Here is a 25,441-nt window from a genome sequence, read left to right as displayed (position 1 = left end):
GAAACTGACTGAGCAAAGCAGTCAGGTTACTAGATACTATGCCGTAGGAAAGTGGAATATTATGTGGTGAGGAGTTTAGTCCTCAGCATGCAATATTATCACAATATCCCAAAGATGGTCCTTGGATTCACAATAATAAATCCTTAGCTCAGTCCTAGTAGTGAAGCAAAGAGCAGGCAGGCTTTACTAGAGAAACATGTGTTAAGCCTTTCAGAGTACCAACATAGACAATAAGTAAATGACATGACTCAACAAGAATCCAACACCAATTTATAAAAGTTAAGTGCATTTTTATATTAATTTAGACACCGAAATGAACAGAATAGCATACATATAACTGGAGGTATAGCTTTTAGAAGCAATATTAAATCAGTGAAAAATAATACATGAAAAACATAACATTGTGGTCAATAGGAAAAACTACTAGTGACAATCGGCCACTTCGAGGTCCAGTTATGTGGAATCATTGCAGGACTTTGGCTGTCATTGGCGCTGGATGGGAGTTGTGGTTGGTGCTGATTTTACAGCTTACACGGTGCTGCAGGAAACAGGGTGCAAAAACACACAGGGGACAATGTCGGCTGCTGGTTACATGGTGTTCCCCCTTAATGCAGTGTCGAGTGTGGGATTCGTTTTCAAGATCGGTGACCAACAAGCCTTGGCAGCAGTAAGCACAGTGAAAAGGTATAGGCACTTCAAGGGGGTCATAGCAGTGAGCTAGCAGTCTGAAACTACCGGCCAGACAGAACTACAACTCCCACAATGCACTGGACCATCTCTTTCTTGTCGATACCTCAGCGGGCCCGATGACCAGTGATTCTTTGATTCCTTGAAGTTTTTTTCCCTGCAGTGTACAGGGGACTGGCACCACCTGTGCAGGAGGGACTTAGGGTGCTTCTAGCTTCTGCAGGATTCCCAGAAGTGGGGGAGACCAAGTTCAAGCCAAGGACGAAGTTCTTTCTCACAGAGTATCCCTCTTTAGCTTTGACTGGTGGGCAAAGTCCTTGTTAACGTGGATACTACAGGAGGTCAGAAACCTGTCTGTGGTGGCAGCAGGCACGGGAAAGCTCGGGCTTGCCAGTCAGAGCACATAAAGGCCGGGACAATCAGGTGTCACCTCTAAGATAGCCACCTGGGTGCATGTCTTGTCAACTTTGACATGGGATTCATGTCAGGGGTGCGAAGGCACGTTGTTTGATACCAAACATGACATACTTTGGCTGTACCATAATGGAACTAGCAACCCGTAGAGTGTCAGGGTGCATGTCCATGTTATCCTATGGACCGCCTTTCACTTATAATGTACATTAATGGTAAAGGTTACTATAGGGACATACAAGCTTACACATACCCGTAATATACTGCACCCTACGTCCTGGGCTCAGGAGGCATTCCTTGGGAATGGCTGACATATACTAAGAGCAGTGCATTGACTTTAACACACAGGGTGAGGATAAAGTGGACTTGGAGCAGTTTGCACTGTTCTTGCAGTCTACATTGGCAGGCCTGTTGTCAGTTGTTTCCTTGGGTCACTCAGGGTGGCACAAACCTGTGCTTGAGCTCTGGGTACCCCTTTACCACCTATGTCCTGGGTACCCCGGAACCATATGCTAGGGACCTATAAGGGAGCAAAGTCATTGCCAATTCAGGATACCATTCACTCATATCAGTTTTAGGGAAATAGCACTGGCACTGGGGCCTGGTTAGCAGGCTTCAGTGTACTGTCAGAGTCGAAAACAAGAATCTAGTAGTCCAAATGGGGGCAAACTGTGAAGAAACATCTGCAAAAAGGCCTCTTTTCTCACACGTGACTTTAAATGGCAGTACATGGACTATTACTTGTCTACCGGATGGTGTCTTTCAAAATTGTTCCATATAATTTTGAAATCCTTTCTAATAGTTCTCTACCAAAGAAATACCATCTTCCAAAAGAGCATTTCCTCCTAAATCTGATTGAAGCCACTTTGCCTTTACTGAGTCCAGTACTGAGTCCAGCAAATTGGTTCACATAGTACATGCATGTGGCCTGTTTGCTACTTTCTTCCTCCATCAAAATGGTGGTTGCTCCGTCCGCTATATTATTAGTGATTAGAGTCATTGCACTGCACATGCCTATGGGCGGGACATTTGCCACATTTTGACGTAGTACCCAGTCTGTCAAACTCTAAGGTGAATAGTCTTTTAAATCTGCTTTTAAGGAAATGTAAGTAAGGCTGGTATCAGGTTTGTACCCCACTTTTCAAATATAGATATGTTCACACTGTCCACGAAATGGGCCACAGGATACACCCAGACACCCCCAATTTACTGCCACAAACTGTAAGGAGTTGAAATTAGAGCAGTGAGAGAGCTAAAAGTATGTGAAAGTCAAGTTTCCTGACTCTAGACAAGTGCCATAGGGAGGCGTTAGTAAAGGTTCAACCGGACAGCGTTGAAGAACCGGGCTCTTAGGCCTGGCAGTGTCAGGGCACGCCTGAAATCTCCGAGTTCACCTGCCTTGTTATACAGAGACATGGAACACTTCTGGATGGCGTCAAAGACCAAGTTTATTAGCTGCAGCTCGCACAGTGGTCCTAGAAGTACACAGAAGTAGGTTCTCAGGAGACTACCCACTTTACTCCGTGGGTCCCCATCTTCTATACACAATATTCACATTAAGAGGGATACGCCTACTGCACCAAATTCTAGCCAATAGCAAACGTTTAAAAACAAGTATCATATAGCAAAAATGCAATTTACAGCAGCCCAAACCCAAAAGTTAATCAACAGGTGAGTCCCAAATTCAATCTCCAGAAGCATGACAAACTTCATAATTGGGAATAGTATCCGTGTAATGAAAATAGTGTAAGAAAGGAACAGTGAAGGCTGATGAACAAGAAAAAGCAGAAAAAGAATACTTGAGGTTAACCAATAGGTCAAACATGGATTAACGAGTTACGACAAGGATCAATTGAGGAGTTTGGTTTCCGAAAACTAATTTCACTGCCGGAGAAGGACCTAGTTAATGTATACACAGGTCGAGAGGACAAGGACATTTCGTTCGCCAAGATACCTTTGTGAGCCTACGTGAAGGCAACACAAAATGGTGCTGAAATACAAAATGGAGTCAAAATTCACAGAACCTCAGACTCTCCTTTTGCCATCACGTAGGCAATAACCTAAACTCATGTTAGTCTGAGTCTAAGTCTGCATCGATATTCATGAGGTCATTAAGGTGTTGCTGTAACATCATTTTTATAGCCTCCGCTTCTTGGGGAACAGGTCTCCGAACGCACAAAGTGGCACAAAGACCACAAATGACGGGACCACATTGCACACAAAGACAACAAGAGAAAATAATAGCTAAGATCATACCAAGGAACGTTACAATCTTCCATCCCCACGTAGACAGTAGTCCCCAAAACCATCCCATCAAAGACCATTCTCCTTTGTCCTGGTGGATAGACTCAGAAATCAGGTGCAACTTAGAGATGGCTTGGTATACTGTAGGGGCATTATCAGGTATGTAAATACAGCAACTAGATCCAATCAATTTGCACACTCCACCACGGTCTGCAAGTATGATATCTAGCAAATTCGGTTCTGCAAAGTCATAAGGCGGTTAGCTTGAAGCTCAGCCGTAATATTACTAAGAGCTCCTGCCGCCTCATCAATAGTAGCTTCAACAACGCGGACAAGTCGTCTTATATGTCTGCTATTGACCATAGGAACCCAAAACGGTAGGAAACCTTTGAGAAAGTCTCCTGCTTCTTGTGCTGCGGTATCCTCCTGATCGAGGACATCTCTACTGTATCTAGTTCTGTGGTAGTCTGAAGAAGTAGTGTATGTAGGGGAAGCAGAAAAGCTACGTAATAGGTTCCTGAAAAATCAGGTGGCAACCATGTATAGGCTCTGTCATGACAAACAAAATATGTGCCCTTAGCTGGCACAAACAATGGGGAAGTTTGAGATAAATAAACATAGGTTTGGGCACACACACTCTTGCCTAACTGAGCTTTGGGATTCTGACCATTACCCTGTAAACACAAATGGCCTCGATGCGGTACTATCCAAATAGGAGGAGATCTCTTTCATCTCTCCTTTTCCGTCAGACTAGCAACGTATCCAGTCATGTTCCAACCAACGTAGGCTCGCATCTCATCTGCAGGTATATTATTATAGGCATCAATGTCTCTGATCATGGCCACTATTCCTCTTATCAGGGCATCATTACTCGGATTTGCCTTAGGAGAACGCTGGGGTTGGACCTCATACGCATAAATGAACATGGTCTGATAAGCCCAAACGGACCCATTAAAAGAAAAAGGCAAAACCAAATATGGCATTCCTTTGTCCGTCGCATGAGGCATAAGGCCACAAACCCAACAATTAGTTATGTTAACTACTAACTGGTGCTGGTGCAACAACTATATAAACGAGTTGTTGACAAACTCTGCTCTCCTTGTCCGTTCATGTTCGGGTAATGTATAAAATTGATGCAGGGAAACAGTAGTAAAAGAAAGCATAGGTTGGGAGGTAGGTGCAGGTACCTGTTGTATGGCATAAACAATCCAACCCACACAAGCTAATATGATACTTGAAAACATTAAAACACACAATATTATGAAACATCTGTTATGCAATAATTTACAACATTTCTTCTTCAAATCCGCTTTCTTAGCACTCTTCTCGTAGACTCCATCCTCTAAAGGGTTGCCCGTGGCAATCTTCCTTCTTCACTTAGGTGTGATATCAAGCGTCCTATGACACACTAGCCTGCAGACCTATTGCCACTACTCAGGTCACACCCAAGACTCAACCACGGAACACGCAACTGAACCGGCTGGTAGTTCGAAAAAAAAAGAAAAAAAAGAAAAATAGTCTCTTAGAAGGAAAAGTGCAATTAAAAAAAAAGGTTCAATCATTTATTGCTCTGGATCTCAAATTGTAGCGGACTTTATTTCACACAGTCTGGTCCTGAAAAAGTGTCTCTGAGTGACTCATATCCAATCTCAGATGTGGTGGTACAGCTTCATGCAGAACTTCATCATCTTCTCTATCAGATCGAGTCCAATCCAGGTGCGCACTGCTAAAAGGTACGAATCGGGGAACTTTCTCACCTTCCGAATCACCAATGCCTTCACGGACCCACTGGTCATAAGGTAAAGGCAAAGGTACCTTTTTACAATGCACACCATGGATCCAGTGTTTTTTTCCAAAGACCTTCAGTGCCGTACGTGTTGTCAACAGAACTTGACACGGTTTGGACCAACGAGGCTCCAAATTCTTGGACCTCTGAAAATTTCGGATCAACACAAAATCGCCGGGTTGAATGGTGTGACCCGGATCTGTAGAAGCCGAAGGTAGAGCATCGTGGACCTGTTGGTGAAGAACACGCAATGTAGCAGTCAAATCATGTAAGTAGTCAATCAACACTGGGTATTCTATATCGCTGTACTTCTTAGGTCTAGGAACTCCCCTGACATTAGCCGGGCGTCCAAAAACTATCTCATATGGGCTAAGTCCCACACGAGAATGGACAGTCGTTCTCGTAGACAGAAGTGCCAAAGGTAAGGCGTCAGGCCAAGCAAGACCAGTGCTGGCCTGAATCTTCGCAAGCTTCAGTTTCAGAGTGCCATTATAACACTCAACTAGACCTGCTGACTGAGGGTGGTTCGCAGCATGAAACTTCTGCCTGATACCCAGACCTGCACACACTTTCTGCATTATCTGGCCTACAAATTCACTTCCATTGTCACTCCAGACAATTCGAGGCAATCCATACCTCGGGAAGTACTCTTTGAGCAAAACCTTGGCTGTAGACACAGCAGTATTATCCTTTAGGGGGTAGGCCTCTATCCATTTGGAAAAGGCACAGACAACCACAAGGACATACTTCAGGTTGTTACATCGTTCCCTATAAATGTAGTCTATTTGCAGCACCTCAAACGGATACGTTGGAGGAGCAAAATGACCTGCCGGAGTTGGTGTTCCCTTTCCTGGATTATGCATTAAGCAAACTATACAATGTTTAACCAAATTCTCTGCATATTTAGGAATCCCTCCATTCTGCCATACAGGGGCCAAAAGCTTACAAATTCCCTTTGCACTAATATGAGCTGGACCATGCGCCATAGTAACCACCGGAAGCACATACGCATCTGGCAACAACCATCGTTGCTGTTCTAACAATTCTATCCAACAGCCTGTCGAATCTAACATTCCCGTACTCTCTCTCCACGTACTCAATTCCTTCTCAGTAGCTTCTGCCTGAATCATTTTCACACTTTCTATCGTATCCTCACACATTTTTCCTTCTCCAATCCATCTAGCAGGGCCTGCAACATATATGCGACTTGCAACATCTCTCGCTGTCTCTTTCACTACCTGGTCGGCAAACGCATTCTCTCGACCCACATCATCCGTAATCTTCTTATGGGCACTACACTTCACTATCGCTATTTGGGTAGGTAAAGTGAGCGATTCCAAAAGCTCACTCACCAACTGACCATGCTGTATTTTAGTACCATGGGAGGTAAGAAATCCTCTCTCTCTCCACTATCGTCCAAAACTGTGAGCCACGCCAAACGCGTATTGGCTGTCCATATAAACATTCACTCTCTTTCACGATCATGTCTCCTTCCAAACATGTGCCTGTAATTTCCTCCAGACCTATGTTTTTCTCGCTCATGTACTTCCTCTTCCCATTCTACTAAAGCCTCAAACTGTGTCGGCCTTGGTCTTGGGTCAAGACATAACATCTTTTCTCGTAAATTTCTCAACACGGCCAGATTAAATGAACCATGTTCCGGAAATGCTAGGACACCATCTTCCTTTGTATACCTAACCCAATTCTCCAACCATATACAGGTATGATACCCATATCTCGCAGCCATGAAGGATGCAGGTGTTTTCGCTGGAGGTAACAATTCACCCTCTCTTGTTTTAACATCTTTATCCTTGTCAAACCAACGCTTTATCTTTCCAAACAAAGATTTTTTCTTTTTCTCTTCTTGGTAATACATTTTAACGTTTACCAAAACTTTCTAATCCCTTCTGTATTACAACTGTACAATACGATTTTTCAACCAATAACAGCGCGACTCACACTAACGCACCAATCCTGGAGCGCCTACGTCACTAGAATACCTCTTCCAATCCTTGCGCGGCTCACACCAACGCACCAATCCTAGCGCGAGCACTGTTCCGACCCACTACCCAATCAGAGCTAGGTCTCTATGACGTCAGCAGCCGCTGCAGTCGCTTCTGTCTCCTGTCTCCTGTCACTCGTCTACCCCTCCTTTACAAAATCTCCTCAGTAGACTTCGTGTCAAATTTCTACAAAATCTATTAGTTACAACATATAAACATCTCCATTGTCTGCTTCGCTAACCATAGAATAGTAAAGAAAATCTATTTCACAAGAATCCCGTTGACACAGTAGCACATCCCTCTACTCTGCCCTTCTAACATACATTCATTAACTGCTTCCTCTAGGACTTATCCAAAGAGTTTTACAATCAACAAAATGTACAAGCATTCACGCACATTCATACAAGAAAATCTAGTACATACACACAGAATCCTGCTTCCCCGAGAACAGCGAACAATCTGTCCCGCTAAAGAATTATAACACACGTTAACCAAGCAGCTTACCTCTGCCCAGTCCTTCAGACAAGCTCAGAGAATACCTATTACTTCTCCCGCGATAAGCTTTAACGGTGAACCTTACGGATCCCTGGGACTTAAGACCAGAATTTCACAGATAACCTTCGCTATCATACGCACTCCTTTTATACCAGAAATATTTCTAATAGTAACATACGACAAATGTCACTGATTCCGAACCCAGACAATGTGACGCGCAACTTCAATTGTCACACGTTTTTCCTACAATCCCGTCTTTCCCGAGAGCAGCATATACTTCCCTCTGCCCTACTACGGAACTGCTACTAGCTCCCAAGTTCCAGAAGCACTACATATAACTCAACACGACAACTCCAACATATAGTATTAGTACATATTCCAACATCAATCAATAATCAATAAGCCAATGTACAAGCAATCTAATCAGATCAAGACAATCATCAATAACCATCAAATTCTGCTACCAGGAAATTGGTGCAGATTGGGGTGTACAAAATCTCCCTACTTCCACGGATAGAGTAATTTCACAGTTACACGCACATACACTCATCATACACTTGGGCCCATTTCACTAACATACGCTCAAATACCCTACCATCACTGTACCTGTGGAAGAAAACTCCTAAACACCCTACATCTACACTGAGGTCGATAGGACCTAGTTATTGTAACTGTCCTGAGTCATGATCTAAACAATCTATACATCAATAATCAAACAGAGTACTCAATAATTGACAAGAAATAACCACCGACACTGTAATTAAAAATTATGGTACTTTATCTAAAATTAGTCGAGGAAAATCAATCAGAGCAAATCATTTCTCTCATAATTACCTATTCTAGCTAAATGTCAGAAAGGGTCAGGACAGGTCTCTCAGCAGAAGTCTCCTGAGTCGCCGTCCTCACAGCATAGATCCTCACCAACGCAGATTTGGGAAGAAGTGGCGAAGTGGCAAAAAACCCTCTCTAGGCTAACAATATTTATAATAATTCTAACAAAAGAAAGCAACATAAAATGTTTTAGATATCCGCTGAGCCGCTGAGCAGAGCGAGCAGGAAAGGATGTAGCATCGCTACATTTGGAAAATCTCCGCTCAGAAAAAATCACAAAAATAAAAAGACGGAAAGCGGAACTAAACTTTCGAAAGTATCGCCTCATGTTCATATTTCCTCTGCACCGACATTATGATCTCAGAGTCCATTCAGTTCATTCATTATGGCTCCTTTGTCCTCCAAGGTTACTCGGATGTTCTGGATGCTGGCCCAGAACTGCTGTGCTCACGGAAAATTTCAAACCAGGCGAAGACTGTGGTCAGATGACTCTCGACCATGTTCAGCAAGGCCTTCTCATCACAAATTTATTACTCGAGCCCAGGCTGCAAACGGCAGCCATCTTATATTAGGCCAAGACATACCATCTTAATTAAAAGAGACAAAAACAACGTTACCACAGCATAGTGATTAAACAGTGTTAACCCCACTAATACCCTTATGTGTATGTAATTATCTAGCCTTTGCAACACAGAAAAGCATTAATACATAACAATCCAAAAGCGTTTTGTGCTTTAAAATAAACAGCACCCAGCAACATTTATTTAATAAAACACGCACATTACTAATAAGCAAAACGAAAGCATTCCCACGTATCGTTTTTCTCTCATTAGTACGTATTGGTTAGTTAAAACATTTACACAAAACAAATAATTAGTAATTATTAATTAATATTTTTAATTATGACAAATAGACAAACCGGAGCTTAAAAACCCAATAGATTTTCAACAGAAAACTCTGCTCCAGCAGTAACAGCATATGCCGCAGTCGTCTCACCATTCGGAAGCTTAAAACAAGAGCCATCCACCCATAGGGTACCATCGGAATGCGAAAGTGGAGTATCTTTCAAATCAGTTCTGCCTTTTGTTTCCTCCTCTGTCCGGAGAAAACAATTGTGTTGTTCCTGAGCATCTTTCTCTATAGGAATCGGCAACAATGTAGCCGGGTTCAGAGTGTTGCATCTCTTAATATGCACATGACTAGCCAAGAGCGTCAACTCATAACCTGACAAACGTGCACTCGTAAGGTGCTGAGTTTTCGTCCTATTCAGAAGGGTATCCACTGCATGCGGCACCATCACAATCAGAGTATTATCCAATACTAATCCAGCAGGTTGACGAATGGAAACAGCTGCTGCTGCCATAGCTTTCAAACAACTATGCAATGCCCTAGCTACTGGGTCTAAAGTAGCCGAAAAATACGCACCAGTGAGTTACGATGCCTGGCCTCAGTAAGTTTAGGAAATGGTGCTGTTTTTGTTGTGATAGGGATTCCCGTTTGGAGGATTCGTGTCCGATACCTCCGGTTGGAACTCCGACTTATGAGCTCTACTCAAAGCATGGCGTGGGTCCCATTACCTTTAATAAAGTATGGGTTCGCTACACGAAGAAAGATGGTGTTCTACAGTGGCCACAAAATGGTAGTTTTGAATCAGATATTTTAGACAACCTAGAGGTAGGATTGTTTAAAAAGAAAGCCCGGCCGGCTATGTTTGACTCCTTTCGCCTTTGGCGCAAGGAAGCCAAACAGAGAGAAACTAAACAGGCAAAGTAAGATAGAAGGGAAAAAGGGATGACTGTTTTACAAGCTGCTCGATAATTTAAAGATGATGAAACTGATCGTTAAATTGAGGTGTCTGACAGACAACATCGAATGGCAATTGACAAATGTTATCCAGCATTGCCACCTCCCCTTCGAATGCAGATGTTGACCCCGAAAACGATCCCTTAATCTCGCATTTGTTAAGATTCTCTCCACCTTATGTTCCTACCTATTATGGGGGTGAATTGTGCTGATACGACCACAGGGTCGTATCAGCAAGGTTATCGCCGTTTTGCAGGGAACATTGCTGGAAAACCTGCGATGTTCCCCGCAAAACAGCGATTTCCCCGCTATCGCTGGTAATTTTTTCGCCCTGGTGAAACGCTTTGTAAGTAACACACTAACAGGACGATATAATCCGGCGATAAATAGAAAAGCGCTAAGTGCGCTTTGCGTTTATTTATCGCCGTCCTTGTAAATATGCCCCCGAGTTCGCCTCACTGGCTGTTTTTCCCACATCTGTTCTGTCAGGGTATTAAAAAACAAGACATGCCCGCTCCCCAATAATGGGGCATATTAACAAGGGCTTTATGTCCGCTTTTTTGGCTCTAAAAGACAAAAAAGCAGAGATAAAACTATCGCCCTATTTACAAGAGGGTGCTAACCTGCATTATCGCATGTTAACACCCTTTTTCCCGACGCCTCCCTTTGCATCTCTAATGAGATGCAAAGTGGGCGTCACTGGGCAGTACAGCCTTGGAAATATCGCTGATGTGCACATTGCGATATTTACAAGGCTGCCCCAGCATTTTAGCAGACGTTAGTTTTTGGAGAAAACGTCTGCTAAAATCCTGACTTACCCATCCCTAACATAGGGGGTGGATTATGCTGCTACGAACACAGGGTCGTATCAGCAAGGTTATCGCCCTTTTGCAGGGAACATCGCTGGAAAACCAGCGATGTTCCCCCGCTATCTCTGGAATTTTTATCGCCCAGGAGCAACTCGTTGTTGATAACGCGCTACCAGGGCGATGAATAACAAAGCGCTAAGCGCGCTTTGCGTCATTCAGCGCCGTTCCTTGCTGATATGCCCCAATGTTCGTCATCTCACTGTGACTCTGAATGCTGCCTAGTTTGTTTCAGTTTTTTCACAACGTGGACTTCGCTTAGGGGCGTTAGGACGCTTTACTTGAGCACCGGATTACCTTTCAGAAAGTCAGATTATGTTTGTTACCGTAACACCGTACACTGCCTGGTGAGTGGGGGAGGGAGATGCCATCAAACGGGAAAAAAGATGGAAAGAACAAGTAAGGAACAGGAAAGAAAGGCCAGAAGAGAGAGGGAGAAAACAGTGCAAATGACAGACCGAACAAGGAGAGACTTGAAGAAAGTGTGTGGGGGGATAAAGACACATTAGAGAGAGAAAGGAACAAATAAATGCAAAGGAGGTAGAAAAACAGACGGGGAAGGACAGGCGTCAATGGGAAGAGAAAGGGCGATTGATATATGCAAGGAGAAAGAACCATGAAGAAAAAGACAACAAAAGAGAAAGTGGGAAGGGCAGGAGGGAGGGAGGGCATTATGAAAGCGCACGCGACGAGAGGGGGAAATAACTATAGATAATGAAGAGACAGAAAGGGAAGGAAAGTAACAGCGAGAAACATGGATACTAATTAGAGGCGATGGCAGGAAGGGGCTTACAGTTTAAATCTGTATGTGATGATCAGGACCGGACTGGCCGTAGCGGGCACCAGGCGTTTCCCTGGTGGGCCGCCTGGTTAGGGACCAGTTTTAGCCCCTGGTGGGCCATTTTTGTTACCGGGGGCCAGCAATTCCGGCCCGCTGTAAAAAAAATCGGCCGAAACCGTCCCTGCAAACAGCTCGGCCGCACCCCCCTTCTTCCCCTGGTGGGGGGAGGGGCCGGCCGAGCAGTTTTCCAGGGCCGGTTTCGGTTCCCAGTCCGGCCCTGGTGATGATTCATGAGTTTTCTTTAATTTCTTTTTATTTAATGCATTTTTATAAAGCGCGGACATTACCTGAAGGGGTCAGAGCACTGTACAATAGAACCAGTTACATTACATGAGAGAAATGTTACAAAATAAAACGTTACAAAAATAGCAGAACACAGTATCACACACAGCAAGCAAGAGGAGGTAGGGAAAAACATAGAAGGCAAGAACACAATATCAAACACAGCAAGCAAGGAATGTACAAAAAAATATTACAAATTTACAATGACTAACAAACTTCCTGGCGGGGTCTGAGAATGAAGGAATTAGTTCTGAAAGTGTCTTTGGAATAGAAGAGATTTGAGGTCAGCTTTGAAGAACCGGATGGAGGGGGTGGCACGGTGCAATGGAGGAAGCGAGTTCCAAATTCTCACCGCATTACCTGAGAATGATTGAGCCATCGATTTTTCCCTTATGAAGGAGGGGGGCTCAAGCAGAAACTTTTCCGCATTCCGAGAAGGTCTCAAGCCTCCAGACAATTTCAGTTTATTCGCCGGATAGCGAGGGGAGGAAGTGTGCAAGGTTTTGTGGGTGATGCAGGCCGTTTTGTAAATAGCTCTAGCCTCGATGGGAAGCCAGAGAAGAGAGGACAGGATAGGAGTGATGTGATCACTTCGTTTGGAGCCCAGGGGCGTAACACAGGCCCCCACAGCCCCCGCGGTGCAGGGGGGCCCCAAGCTCCAGGGGGACCCCTCTGCACAGCACTCGGTCTGCAGAGCTCCCGAATGAGCCCGGAGGGGGCCCCTCCATGTGCCTTGCAGGGAGGCCCCCTCGAGTTTCGTTACGCCAGTGTTGGAGCCTGAAATGAAGCGAGCTGCTGAATGGAGGACGGTTTTGAGGGGGGAGAGGTGAGATTTGGGTAGGCCAGTCAGAAGGGAATTACAATAACCCAGTCTAGAGAGAACTAGCGATTGGACCAGGGTTTTTAGGTCTTTCTCCGGAAAGAACCGACAAATCCCCCACAGAAGGCGCAGCTGATAACTCGCGTTCTTGGCAATGGAGTTGATGTGTGAGATTAGGTTGAGTCTTTTGTCAAGTATGACACCTAGGGATTTAGCACAGACAACAATGATGGGTGTATTGTGGAGTAAATTCAGCTTATCTATTCAGGATTGAACAGGAGGCGGGGAGAGAGAAGTAGATAGGAGGAATTCAGTTTTGGAGGGATTGAGAATGAGTTGGTGAACTAACCTCCAGTTGAGAGTAGAGTTGAGTAGTGAGGAAGACAACTTGAGGTAGATTTGAGTGTCATCCGCATAGAGATGGTAAAGAATCCCAGATTTGCTAAGGAGGTTCCCTAATGGTTCCAGATAAAGATTAAACAGAGTGGGTACAAGGCTAGAACCTTGAGGGACACCTTGACCAACCACCGGTGGAGCCGAGAGACTGTTCGCAATCTTGATCCGAGAGAAAAGAGGCAAACCATTTAAGCACTGTGCCTTCCACACCCATTCTCTGCTGAAGAGTGTTAAGGAGGGTGTTGTGATTAACAGTGTCAAAGGCTGCAGAGAGGTCAAGAAGAATCAGAAGGCACGATTCCCCAGAATCGAGTATATGCAGCACATCATCAATCACTTGCAGCAGGGCTGTTTCAGTGCTGCAATTTTGAATAAAGCCAAACTGGAACACGTCAAGGAGATTATTGTCCATAATGTGTTGGGAAAGTTGTTTTGCAACACATTTTTCTGTGATTTTTTAAAGAAAAGGGAGACAGATGGGAGGGAGCCTTGACTAAGGAAGAGGTTAACTAGCCTGGTCTAGTAAGAGAGAGTATTGGTATAGAAATCAATGGCGATGACACTAGGTATGGGGTCAGAAGAATGGTTGGAGGGTTTGGTTTCGAGGATGCATTTGAGGAGGTCAGCTTCCGAGATGGCAGTAAAGTTCTGCCAAGTGACCAAGGATTTGCGCTCCTCAATGGGGGTGGGTGACCTGATCCACCAGTTATTTGACCTTTTCATCAAAGAAAAAAGCGAATTATGCTGCTTTCTTTGAAGAATCCTCAGGCTTGATGATTTGGGGAGAGCAGTTTGGGTTTTTGATGAGGTCGAAAAGTTGAGGAGGGATCTGAAATGAGATGCTTTTTCATGGAAGATGTGCTTTTGGTATTTGGATCTTGCCGAACGTAAAAGAGAGAGATTGGAGGAGGATGGAGATTGTCTTTAAAGTTTCTCCAAGATTCTAAGGTTTTTCCTTTCGTCATAGAGAGCTTTATTGAACCAAGGTGCTGAGGGGGTGGGTCTTTTCCTTTTGCTTTGGAGTGGAGCGACATTTCGACTGCTAGGATTGAGAGACAATGGGGGGTGAGATCGTTGACATCCGCGTTAGGGTCTAGTCTAGGAACTGAACGCATAGCAGAATCACACAGAGTCTCAAGATCAATGTTTTTAGTGTTGCAGAACCAGGTAGAAGTCCTTTTAGGTTGGCCAAGAGCTATAGCGTGCGAAAGGTGAAAACGGAAGGGAATGATGAAATGGTCTGACCAGTCTACATGGATAGGGGGAGCAATGGTAAGCAGGTCTGATTTAGAAATAACAAGTTCCAGAATTGAGCCCTTGACGTGTGTAATTTCCAAACAGGGTTGAACAAGATCGTTAGCTGAGAGAAAGGTGGCAAGCTTGTTGGCAGCTGAGTCTTCCACGGAGCCCCAGTGGAGATTGAAGTCACCTAGGAAGATCTGCCTGTCACTTTGAGAATATATGTCACTAATGAAGTCGGTGAGTTCCTCTATGAAGGAAGAGCAGTTACCAGGCGGGTGGTAGATGGCATGGAACCTGAAGGGTGAGCCGTAATGAACTTGAAGTTCTAGGGATAGGCATTCAAATGTGCTGAAGAAGATGGTAGAGAAAGGCTTTATTTTGAAGGGAGTTTCTGAAGATAATAGCAACACCTCCCCCGATCTTGTCTGTTCCGTCGCTTATGAGGATAGATTAGTCGGTAGGAATCAGAAGATAAAACAAAGTGTGAGAGGACTCATTAAACCAGGTCTCAGTGAGGAAGAGCATGTCAAGATTGTGGTGGGTGATAGTGTCAGAGATTTCCAGTTCGTGTTTGGTTGCAGATCTGCAGTTGTGGAGCATACAATGGAGCTCTGACGCAACCGTTTTGGTGATGGGAGTGTTTGGGCTGTTAAGGGAGATAGGGATTAGATTATTGAATGAGGGTGCCCCGTGAGAGGGAGGCTGGTAATTTCTGACGGAAGAAATGGTCTGAATTGTGAATTGAGTAGAATTTTTAGGAGAGGAGAGTGGAGAGGGATTGACAGTGGTAGTCTTGTAGCTAGCCAGTAGGTTGGCAATGTCTGTGGAGGACAGACTGTGGTTGGCTTTATTGGGGCGCGGGAGCAGGGAACTTCTCGGGAGGTTATTAGGGACGGGGGATATCTTAGCACTTAAAAGTGCAATGGACGCTTCAAACTGGGAAATGGAAGAGATGAGAGAATCAAGTTTATTTTCCAGGGAGAGGTGGGCTGAGCACGGAGTGTTGGGTGGCTCGATGGTTAAGGGAGGGAGTGAAGTATGCGAAGGAGGACAGGGGGAGGTGGGGGACCGGGGAGAGTGTTGGGGTGCAGGGGTCGAAGGTGGGGAAAGATGGTGGTGGAAAGGAGTGGATGGAGTTACAATGATATTTTTACTGGTGTTGAGCAGAGGTGAAGAGTAGAGATCATAAGTAGGAGAAGAAAATTGTGAAGTAGAGGGGGAGGGCGAGAGGTGGAGGGGGGGGAGGAGGGGGATCAAGGGAATGCCGGGGATACGGTAAGATGAGAGGAGAAGGGGCTGTACAGGGAGGGGATAGAGGAGGGTCAATGGATGGCCAGAGGTATGGGAAGATGAGGGGAGAAGGAGCTGTACAGGAAGGGGAGGGAGGGGGGTCAATGGAAGGCCAGAGGTATGGGGAGAAGAGAGAAGGTGCAGGCCAGGTACCGTAGGCTATGAAAGATGAATGTAGGGAGACAGGCACCAGCCAGAGTGGGGGGGATTGGACTAAATGGTAGTTGTGGGAGGAGTGAGGGACTGTAAGGTCAAAGGGAGGGAAGAGGACGGAATTACCATGCGGGGAGACAGGGTTGTGAAGCATAGGAGGAGGAAGGACTGTAAGGTCAGAGGGAGGGAAGAGGATGGAATTACCAAGAGGGGAGACAGGGATGTGAAGCATAGGAGGGGGAGGGGAGGTTGTAGAGAGATGGGAGGTGTAACAACAGAATTGAAGGTACGAGGGTAGGGGAAGAGCGGAAAGGGATGAGGAGAAGGGGGGAGGAAAGGGGGAGGGTAAGGAGAGCTGATCGGTTGATCAGGTTTTAAGAAAGGTGGATTAAGTAGGGGGGAGATGGGTAGGAATAGGGGGTTTAGAGGCGGGAGATGGCATTGGAATATTGGGGAGATGCAGTGTGTGGAGGGGAGGCTAGAGGTAAAGCAGGCGAGGTAAGGGGGAGATCAAATTGGGAAGAGGGAAGAATGGGAGGGGAGGGAGCAAGAGAAGGGGGGATAAAGGGTAGACCTGTGACTCCCGGGAGAGCGGTCTGAAGGAATATAGGCGGGTCATGGGGGGAGAAAGGGAGAAAGGGAGAAAGTAGACGAGCTAGAGGGAGAATCGAGGGTGATCGTATTCGCAGGGGTGGGACAAAGGGAGTGGAAGAGGTGGTCAAAGAGAGAGAGACAGGAGTCTGTAGCTTGGACCATGACAGTGCCATTGTTATAAAGTGTAATGGGGAGAGAGCCATTAAAGAGAAATTTGTAATCGCTTCCCACGCAGGAAAGAAGAGGAGGAGGAGACGTTGAAGGAATTGAAGAAGCTGGAGGACCAGGAAGGTATGTCGTGAGTGAAGAAAATGAAGTCATTTTTGATCTTCCCTAGACGCCCATTATGAAATTGGTCAACAAAGAGGGAATCTGGAAATTGTTCAATGGTGTTATGCTTGAACCGTTTTGCTGCTGCTTTGGACAGATTAGGGGGATAAATGACTTTGAAGCAGTTAACTCCAGACTTTATTCGAGTGGAAGCCATGATGAGGAGATGAGGGGATGGGGTGGTGTGGGGGGTAGAAAAAGGGGCCAATAGGGTAGCAATGGCGCAAAGAAGTATAATAAGAGGGGGGCGCATATTCCAAAATCGATCGAAAATAATCCAAAAGGAGTGAGGTCAGATCAGAACCAAAAGGAGGTACCTAATGAGGCTAAAAACAGGCAGGAAGGTAGAGGGGAGAAGCAGCATCTGAATATTTTAGGGGAAACCAGTGGTCAATGCACGAGTGTCATTAATGGAGATCCCGATTATTCCAGTATGGTGGAATGTGGTGAGTTGTCCGATCCAAGATAGCCGCCACAGTTAGAGGGTAGACCATTCCTCTTTCTATTTCCATAGACCATTCTTCAAGTAGGAAATAATGATGAATGTTGCCCTATCCAAGATGGCCACCATAGATTGAAAAATAAATCATTCCTCTTTCTATTTTCACGACTACTTAGTCATGCGTGCTTACCTCTTCTATTCTAGTAGTGGAAAGAGGAAGCACAAAATGGGTGCCAGTCTGTGATTGTTAGAGGAGAGGATAGCTTAGAACTCGAGCATTTTGATGAAGTCGAGAAGTTACACAAATAGTCAGGACAATAGTGGCAGAGTAAGGTGGTTGGGACTAATCTAGGACGGCATGTATCGCTTTATTCCAATCATCCCTGGTTGCCCCTCCCACTGTTGGACGTCTCAGAAGCCAATACTGCCTCCCAGACATGCCAAGTCAACCTCCTCCTATTTTGTAAGAGTTCCAGGCATAACCGTAGGTTATATAATAAACAGCTGATATCATATGCCCAGCGTATGTCTGCTGTCAGCTTCCGGCTGCGTGCGCCTCACCATGCTAACTACAGCGCTCACCTCTGGCCTCGCCGAGCTCCCGTACGCCTCTCAGGCCCGCAGCAGGAGCGGAGGTCCTCTCGTCATCAAGTGGAAAGTAACGGCCAGAAAAGTGCTTTGGTGCACCCAGGCTGGCCCGGTCGACATTCAGCAGCAGGCAGCGTCCATGCACGAGCTGAGCAGCAGCCCCACCTCGCCAGTCGTTGTCCGCGTCGCTTCTCCGTCAGGATCCAGGGGGCTCCGGAACAGCATCAGCCAGGTCACGTCGGGAACTTGGAGGTAGTGCAGCAGCGGCCTGGCGCGCCCCCTACGGACTCACTGAAATCATCGCCTATGCAGCGCGGTCCATAAATTGCTCACGGAAGATTCAGGTCAGGATTTCAGCAGGTGAGTTGTAGCTGGTTCCAGCGGGAGAAGGGACAAGTGGGTCCTGGTCAGATCTGCAGCCTCTTCCAACTCAGTATCGTCATGTGTCCAGGCGGAATCAGGAAGTTTCCCATCTCCAGGCCGGGGATTAAAGTGGGTGGCGCAGCGGTCACAAGAAAAGAGTCGCATCGGGTAAGGGCGAGCCGTAATATCCACTTTGTTTCTCTGGCCCGTTCTCCAAGATGGGTGACCTGGTCTGTGCAGCTCCACACCACAAACCCCGGATTTCCTCACTCAGGTATCGGCTCCGAGTTTTAGTATCTGCCAGTCTTAGCGGCGAGAGTCTGATGGTTCCGGTGCTGGGCCGCTGGGGCTAACAGGGATAGCTGTTAAGATTAACGATCCCCAGCGGAGGAGCTCCCATTGCGGGCTCCTCACCAGACGGCCATTTTGCCTAAATAGAGTGAGCAAGTACATTTGTAGGTGTGTCTCCCAAGACACAATAATTACGAAATCTGGGTGTCTACTTTTTAGAAAATGTCTGGGTTTGGTAGCCTTCTCTGTGTGGTGGCCGAGTCCAAGCCTGAATATTGCAACCCACATCACTTGATGACTCCACATTGCGTTTTGGGACCTTTTGTTTTCATTGGGAGAAGTGTAGGTACACAAACTAGTAGAACATTTATTATTATTAGAATTTCTCTCAATATATGGCTTCCAAATACAAGCCAGTGGGCAAGAAAGAGCACATTTTCAAAAATGTCCCCTACATCACATGAAAGTATGGGTAACCACAAATTAAAATTTGTACAAATAACTAGGGGTGGGCGGAATGTTTCATTCCACCCACGGAATTGGCAGAATGTTGCTCATTTTGCATTACTCTTTAACGTGGAGTTCTGGCCAAATTCCACCATTCGCTGTGTGGTTGAATTTTTCTCACACAAGGCTATAGGAAATGCATGCTATTGAGTGAGTGCGACATTTGGTGTCACCTAGCGTGATTTTCGAACGTGGCCGTTACAAGCAGTTGCAGTCAGAGGGCTGCCGTTCGAGTAGATTTGCTGATGCTCAAGTAGATTTTCAAAACCAACTCCAATGGGCGAGCGCTCTTGGGCAAATCATGGTGCCGTTTATGCTGATTTTCAGTGCTGTTCATGCTACGGGCACTAAACTGCAGTGCGAGCAGCATGAGTTGTATATTTTCAGCCCTTTGGCGGAACTCTGCAGAATCTCACGGAGTTTTTATGTAACTCCGCGGAGGTCCACGAAGCAAAACTCAACATGTTCCTCCCACCCTTACTAATTACCACTATCCCAAAGTTTTCTTCAAACTCATTTTTCATTCCAAAAATTTTAACAATATGAATTCATGCTTGGTTGAAATCAATAAAAGCTGATGCTCATTTGCCGCTCCTAGGTATTATGTGTGTTTGGACAACTAAAAAACACCATATGTCCTTGTGACTAGTACCGTCTGATGGATGTAACTGTATATTCCTTTTTAACCCCTTCAGTGCCCATGACGAGCTGGACTCGTCATGGGCCGCGGTTGCGCTGTGCCCATGACGAGTCCAGCTCGTCATAGACCCCGCCCGCTAATGAAAGGCGCGGCACAGGGCGGGGAAAGGGGCGGGCACTGAAGGGGTTAAATCAGCTTTCAGGATAACATTTTTTAGAGTAAAATGGCTCTCCTATTTCGATTTTTTTCATTTTTTTTTTCAACCGTTAGTTTCATGGAGAAAACCGTGAGCGTTCTGCCTAAAATAAAACATCGACTATCACTTTGAAAGACGCAAATCTTGTGGTCAAACTTTATGATTTTTAATAACGTTGCCTGTTCTTAAAAGCTGCAAAGAATCTTAATCCAAATCTAAATCCGGTATTTGTAAAGCACGAACTGCTCACCCCTAAGGGTCTCAAGGCACCGGGGAGATTAAGGGGCATATTTACAAGCTCCTATCGCTACCACAGCGTCACTTTCAGTGACGTTGTGATGGCGATAGGGGTCTAGCCTTATTTACAAGGCAGCGTTAAACCACTTAATGTGGCTTAATGCTGCCTTGTGAATAAGGCCCCCTTTCACGATGTATTTAGCGTGAAGGGGAGGGCAATGGGTGTTGTGGTGGGCGTTCCACCGCAACACCCATTCATTTTGACACTGACCCCTATTTACAAGGGCAGCGTAAATAGGAGGCAGCGCCAAAACTAGGAGAAATGCTTTCTTTCGCCTAGTTTTTGCTGTTTCCATGTGTGCTGCCTAAGGCAGCACACATAGAAACATCAAATTGCCTATGCTTGTTTATGTGCAGGAAGGCCCACCTGCCTGCACATAAACAATCATTTTAATAAATGCCATTTTGCAACTTGTATGTGTGCTGCATTAAGCAGCACACATAGAAGTTACAAAACGGCATTGAAAGATTGTTTATGTGCAGAAAGGGGGACCTTCCTGCACATAAACAATCTTCCCCCCAACGCAGACAACCTAGCACTATGGTGCAAGGGTGCCTGCATTGGCGCTAGGCAGCTGGACTCTGCGCCAGCGGAAACGCAGGGGTGCGCAGCCTTCTTGTAAATACGGCACATCCATGCATTTTCAGAATGGAGAAGCTTGGCATTAGCAATGTTTACTTAACGCCACGCTTCTCCATTCTTCTGTAAATATGCCCCTAAGTGAACTATTACCCAGAGTCGCATGGTGCTGAGCTGGGCTCCTGTCGGTGCCAGGGATTGAACCGCAAGTCTTGCGCTCTGGTGTCAGCCGCCCTGGCGAATGCGCCACACCTCTGTTACGCGGGGATCTTAGCACAGCAAACCTTTCTCTGATGTCATTTTAAGAACAAAAATGATTCTTTGTTTACAGCACTTTTGCCACTTTTCAGAAAAAAGAAATTGCTTCATTTTGGTTATTTTCTAGAGTCCATTTAGTGGAATCCATAAACCATGGGTAGTTTTTAGAATCTCCAAAGTGTGGGGAAAAAAGACACAACTTTGGCCTGGACACCTTTCATATAAACAAAGTTATGAAGACTTAAGTGTGAAGTGCCCCAAACATCAAACAAGCATTGGCAATGCAGTAGGTCTGGCTTATGAATGGAAGTGCGTCTTGTGCCACCGATGGATTTAGGCATTCATTAGCTCCTCATACTTATACTGTGTCTCTCATCTTTGCACTCATGCATCCATTAATCTCACACGCTGACTCATTTCTGCATTCACCCTCTGACACAATCGCAATAAAACACACACAAATTCATAAACATAGCCACATTAAATTAAAAGAAAACAAGTAGCAAAAAGAAAACCTGCTGCTTACAATAGCAAAACTAACGATAGCGGCGGGAGTAGTCTTGCAGAGGTATTATAAATAGCCTATCGTTGTTTTAAAGTTTTCAGCATGGCCGGCGGATTTAGAACTAACATATTGGACATCTTGGAATGGTAAAACAAAGATGCGCTGTGGACAACAACATTTCATCTTGGTTTAGAGGATGTGGCCACATGGGATGGGACCCACTTCAGATGAAATGAGTGGTAAGCAAGTAAACCTTTGCACACTAACACTACAAAAATGGGTAGAAGACCTAGCTTCTCGCCTAAGCGAGGGTGATGAGTTGAAAATCCTACAACCTGCTCCTAAGGTTTCTCAGAACTCTAGGTTTCAGTTGATTCAATATTACTACCTGCATATGGTATATATCACCCCTCAAAGAATAAATAATATGTTTCCTTAGACCCACGCTGATTGTTGTAGATGTACTGAGGTGGGGGTTAATTTTTTAACATATGTTGACGAGTTGTTCATAATTGACTAGCAATGAAAAATATACTACAGTTCATTTACAGGACACGGATATGTCTGTTCCACTATTTACCCCCACTAGTGAAGTAAAAACTCTGCTACACTGTAAGCATCCCCTCCACAACCACATACACTACCTTGAATACTACACAGAACCCACGCGATCCCCTTGTGCGCTATTAATAGAACAGTTCTTTATATCTGCTCTTGTGTGTATTGTGTGGCCAGTAGACCTGTTTTTCTTTTAGTTTGTCAGACAGAATATAATATTGTTGTAGTATACATGCTCAGCCCTGAACTAGACAGACTTCTACTGTGATGGAAAATACTGATCTGTTTTTTTTTTACTCCTCCATTGCTGTTGTATTCTACTTACTAGCCTCTATGAGCATCAGTTACTGTTCACGGATAAATGAATCATCATTTGCTCTCTCTATTTTATCTCATTAAAAGGCTGAATGCTTCATAAAATGGTGGTTAATAAAACCATCTACTGTTAGAGGTCTTTTGGGTTTACCATCTGCTTTTCACAGCCAATAAGCCAGGCCTACTGCCTTTGCAATAACGTTTCATAATACACAGGCCAGATCTAAGAAACTGGCAAGACATTTCCCTGCACACCGCTTAAACCTATTGCTGTTATCATTGGATTGTCACTGTTGTAATGTAACTCTTCTGCTGTACTCTGATGTCAATGTGCTCTAGAATGTATGGTTGCCTAGGAATGATATTGAGGCATATTCTTGCTGGAGCTGTTGGCAGAGCTGGACCAAGTGCTCTGTCCTCCATGTAGCTAATAAATTACCAACTTCATCTTTCCTGCATCTGCTTCATTACTACAAAATTATGGCGACGATTTTATAGCTACATGGAAGAACCCAGAAACGCTTTGTGTATAAGGGCAATTCATCCTAACCAACACCGTCGATGTTTCCACACATTTTTACTTTTCCCGCAAGCGTTTGTTTTTATGAAGAATAGAAGTAAACCCAATGTGTTTGAAATGCATCTGCCCAACTGCCAGTAACTCTCTACCAGCTATCGCTTGTATTTACGTTTGAATATTCGGCGCGCTCACCTCAAATCGCGAGATACGTCCTCAAGCTCCACATTCTTGTTCACGCTCCAAAGCTTCAAGTCTCTTCACGTCTTCACGTTGTAGTTGTACGCACTCACGCTGTGCTGACATCATTGGAGAACAAAAGTTACCCAGCAACGCGTGACTCTCTCTCGGTGACACGCACACCGGATTACCATCGGTTTCCTCTTCACGTATTCACGCACTACGCGCTTACGCTGTGCCGACATCATTGGAGAACACAAGTTACCTAGCAACGCGTGACTCTCTCTCGGTGACACGCACACTGGATTAACATCACCGATCGCATACATGGCAAATAAGCGTACATCTCGGTGATACGCACACCTAAATATTATGATATTTGCCAATCAACAAAAACAAAAATAGCAAAGTTGTTTGACTTTCTATTACATCGTGACACACACAACATTGGGAGATTAATTTATTCAGTGGCTACGTGTTTGTCATCAGTGTCGGTGACACGCACACCATTCTCAGCAAAATCTACAGTTTCTTTTATGTGTATTGCTCATCATCGGTGACACGCACACCACAGTGATATATATATTAATTCTCCACGCATTTCACTTTATTCATTGAACCTACATTGTTATTCATATTGTAATGGTTAAATTATTTCTGTCAATGCATTTCTAAATTCTAAATTGATGGATGATTTTTATGCTTTACTGTAAAACTGGTATAACAATCCTTTGTGCAAGTTATTTTTTTTTTCTTTCAAAGAATAATAATAATAATACTTTCCAGTTTACACTAGATTTCTTTATTATCAGACATCATTTCGTTGTCAAACTTTCCAACATTATCAGAGTTGTGCACCATGCAATCTGTTAATCCTCCACCCTCATTTTTAGAATCACCAGGTGATCCTCCAGTCAGGTGGGAGATCTGGTATGATGCTTTTCAAACGTACTTAGGAGCTATAGGTGCTTTACGTTTCAGTGCTGAAAGGAAAAAATGCCTCCTTCTCCATTCCTTAGGATTTGAAGGAAGATCAATTCACAAACATTTACCACCTCTTACGCAAGAAGAGTTAAACGGAATTGATGAATATCAAGAAACTGTTATCAAATTAAGAACTAAGGGGCATATTAACAAGCCAGGCGATAAAATTATAGCCGCTTTAGTGGCAGAAAACTGCAGCTAAAACGGCGATAATGGGCTTGATAATATGCTCTATGGAATTCCAATTGAAACCCATGTTAGATGTGAAGGACATCTAACATGGGCTTCAATTGGAATTCCTTAGAGCATATTATCAAGCCCATTATCGCCGTTTTAGCAGCAGTTTTCTGCCGCTAAAGCGGCGATAATTTTATCGCCTGGCTTGTTAATATGCCGCTAGGTTTGACAAGCAACCAAGCCTTATGGTGTTGAGGCACACATTTTTTAAAAGGAAACAATCAGAGACGGAAGATGTTGATGCCTACATTTCTGTTCTACGTAGACTAGCAGCAGAATGCAAGTTTGAAAACTTCACGGATCAGTTAATTAGAGATCAGTTTGTGTGTCAATGCAAGGACAAGAGCATTCGTCAAAAACTTTTGACTCTCGGTGATCCATCACTAGATGAAATTATAAAAATTGCGAAGAGCATAGAAATTTCTTTAGTCTCGCTCAAGGAACTTGATGACAAACCACAGGACACCATTAATGCTCTCAGTTTGAACAATTCCGCAAAGAATCATAGCAAGACTACTCAACCTGTCCATCGAGTGTCAAAAACTAACTCCGAGAGTAATATTAGTTTTAAAGCTATTCCCAAAAATATTTGTATCAGGTGCGGAAATCCTCCACATGTCAAAGGTTCACGCTGTCCTGCCACTAATGTCATGTGTAACTACTGTAAAAAGATGGGACACTTCGCAAAAGTATGTTTAAAAAAAAGTATATTAGTAAACCTGCTATTTGTAGTGTGGAATCTGATGGGGACTCTGACCTAGAAGTCATTTCTGTTATCAGAAGTGAGAACGAGTTGGCTTCAGTGGAGTCTAATTCTTCTCGAGACATTGTCAAAGGTGATCCTTCCTCGTGTGTTGATCCCATTGTTGATATTAACATAGGTAGTCACACAGTAAAACTTCTAGTTGA

The 25,441-nt window shown here is 44.6% G+C and overlaps 1 long non-coding RNA gene across 2 annotated transcripts in view; it reads left to right on the top strand.

Annotated features, from left to right (window-relative positions):
• The window catches only part of LOC146830142 (uncharacterized), a 102,815-nt gene that overhangs the window by 5,417 nt on the left and 71,957 nt on the right, over window positions 1-25,441 (top strand). For both annotated transcript variants that reach the window (XR_014961371.1, XR_014961370.1), the window contains exon 2: window positions 16,980-17,035. This is a non-coding gene — a long non-coding RNA (uncharacterized LOC146830142). The remainder of the gene's footprint in view (window positions 1-16,979; window positions 17,036-25,441) is intronic.

The sequence above is a fragment of the Triturus cristatus genome, chromosome 5_1, assembly GCF_964204655.1.
Source record: "Triturus cristatus chromosome 5_1, aTriCri1.1, whole genome shotgun sequence".
In the NCBI taxonomy this organism is placed as follows: Eukaryota; Metazoa; Chordata; class Amphibia; order Caudata; family Salamandridae; genus Triturus; species Triturus cristatus.
The sequence above is the reverse complement of the archived record's forward strand: the minus strand, read 5'-3'. Positions and strand labels throughout refer to the sequence as shown.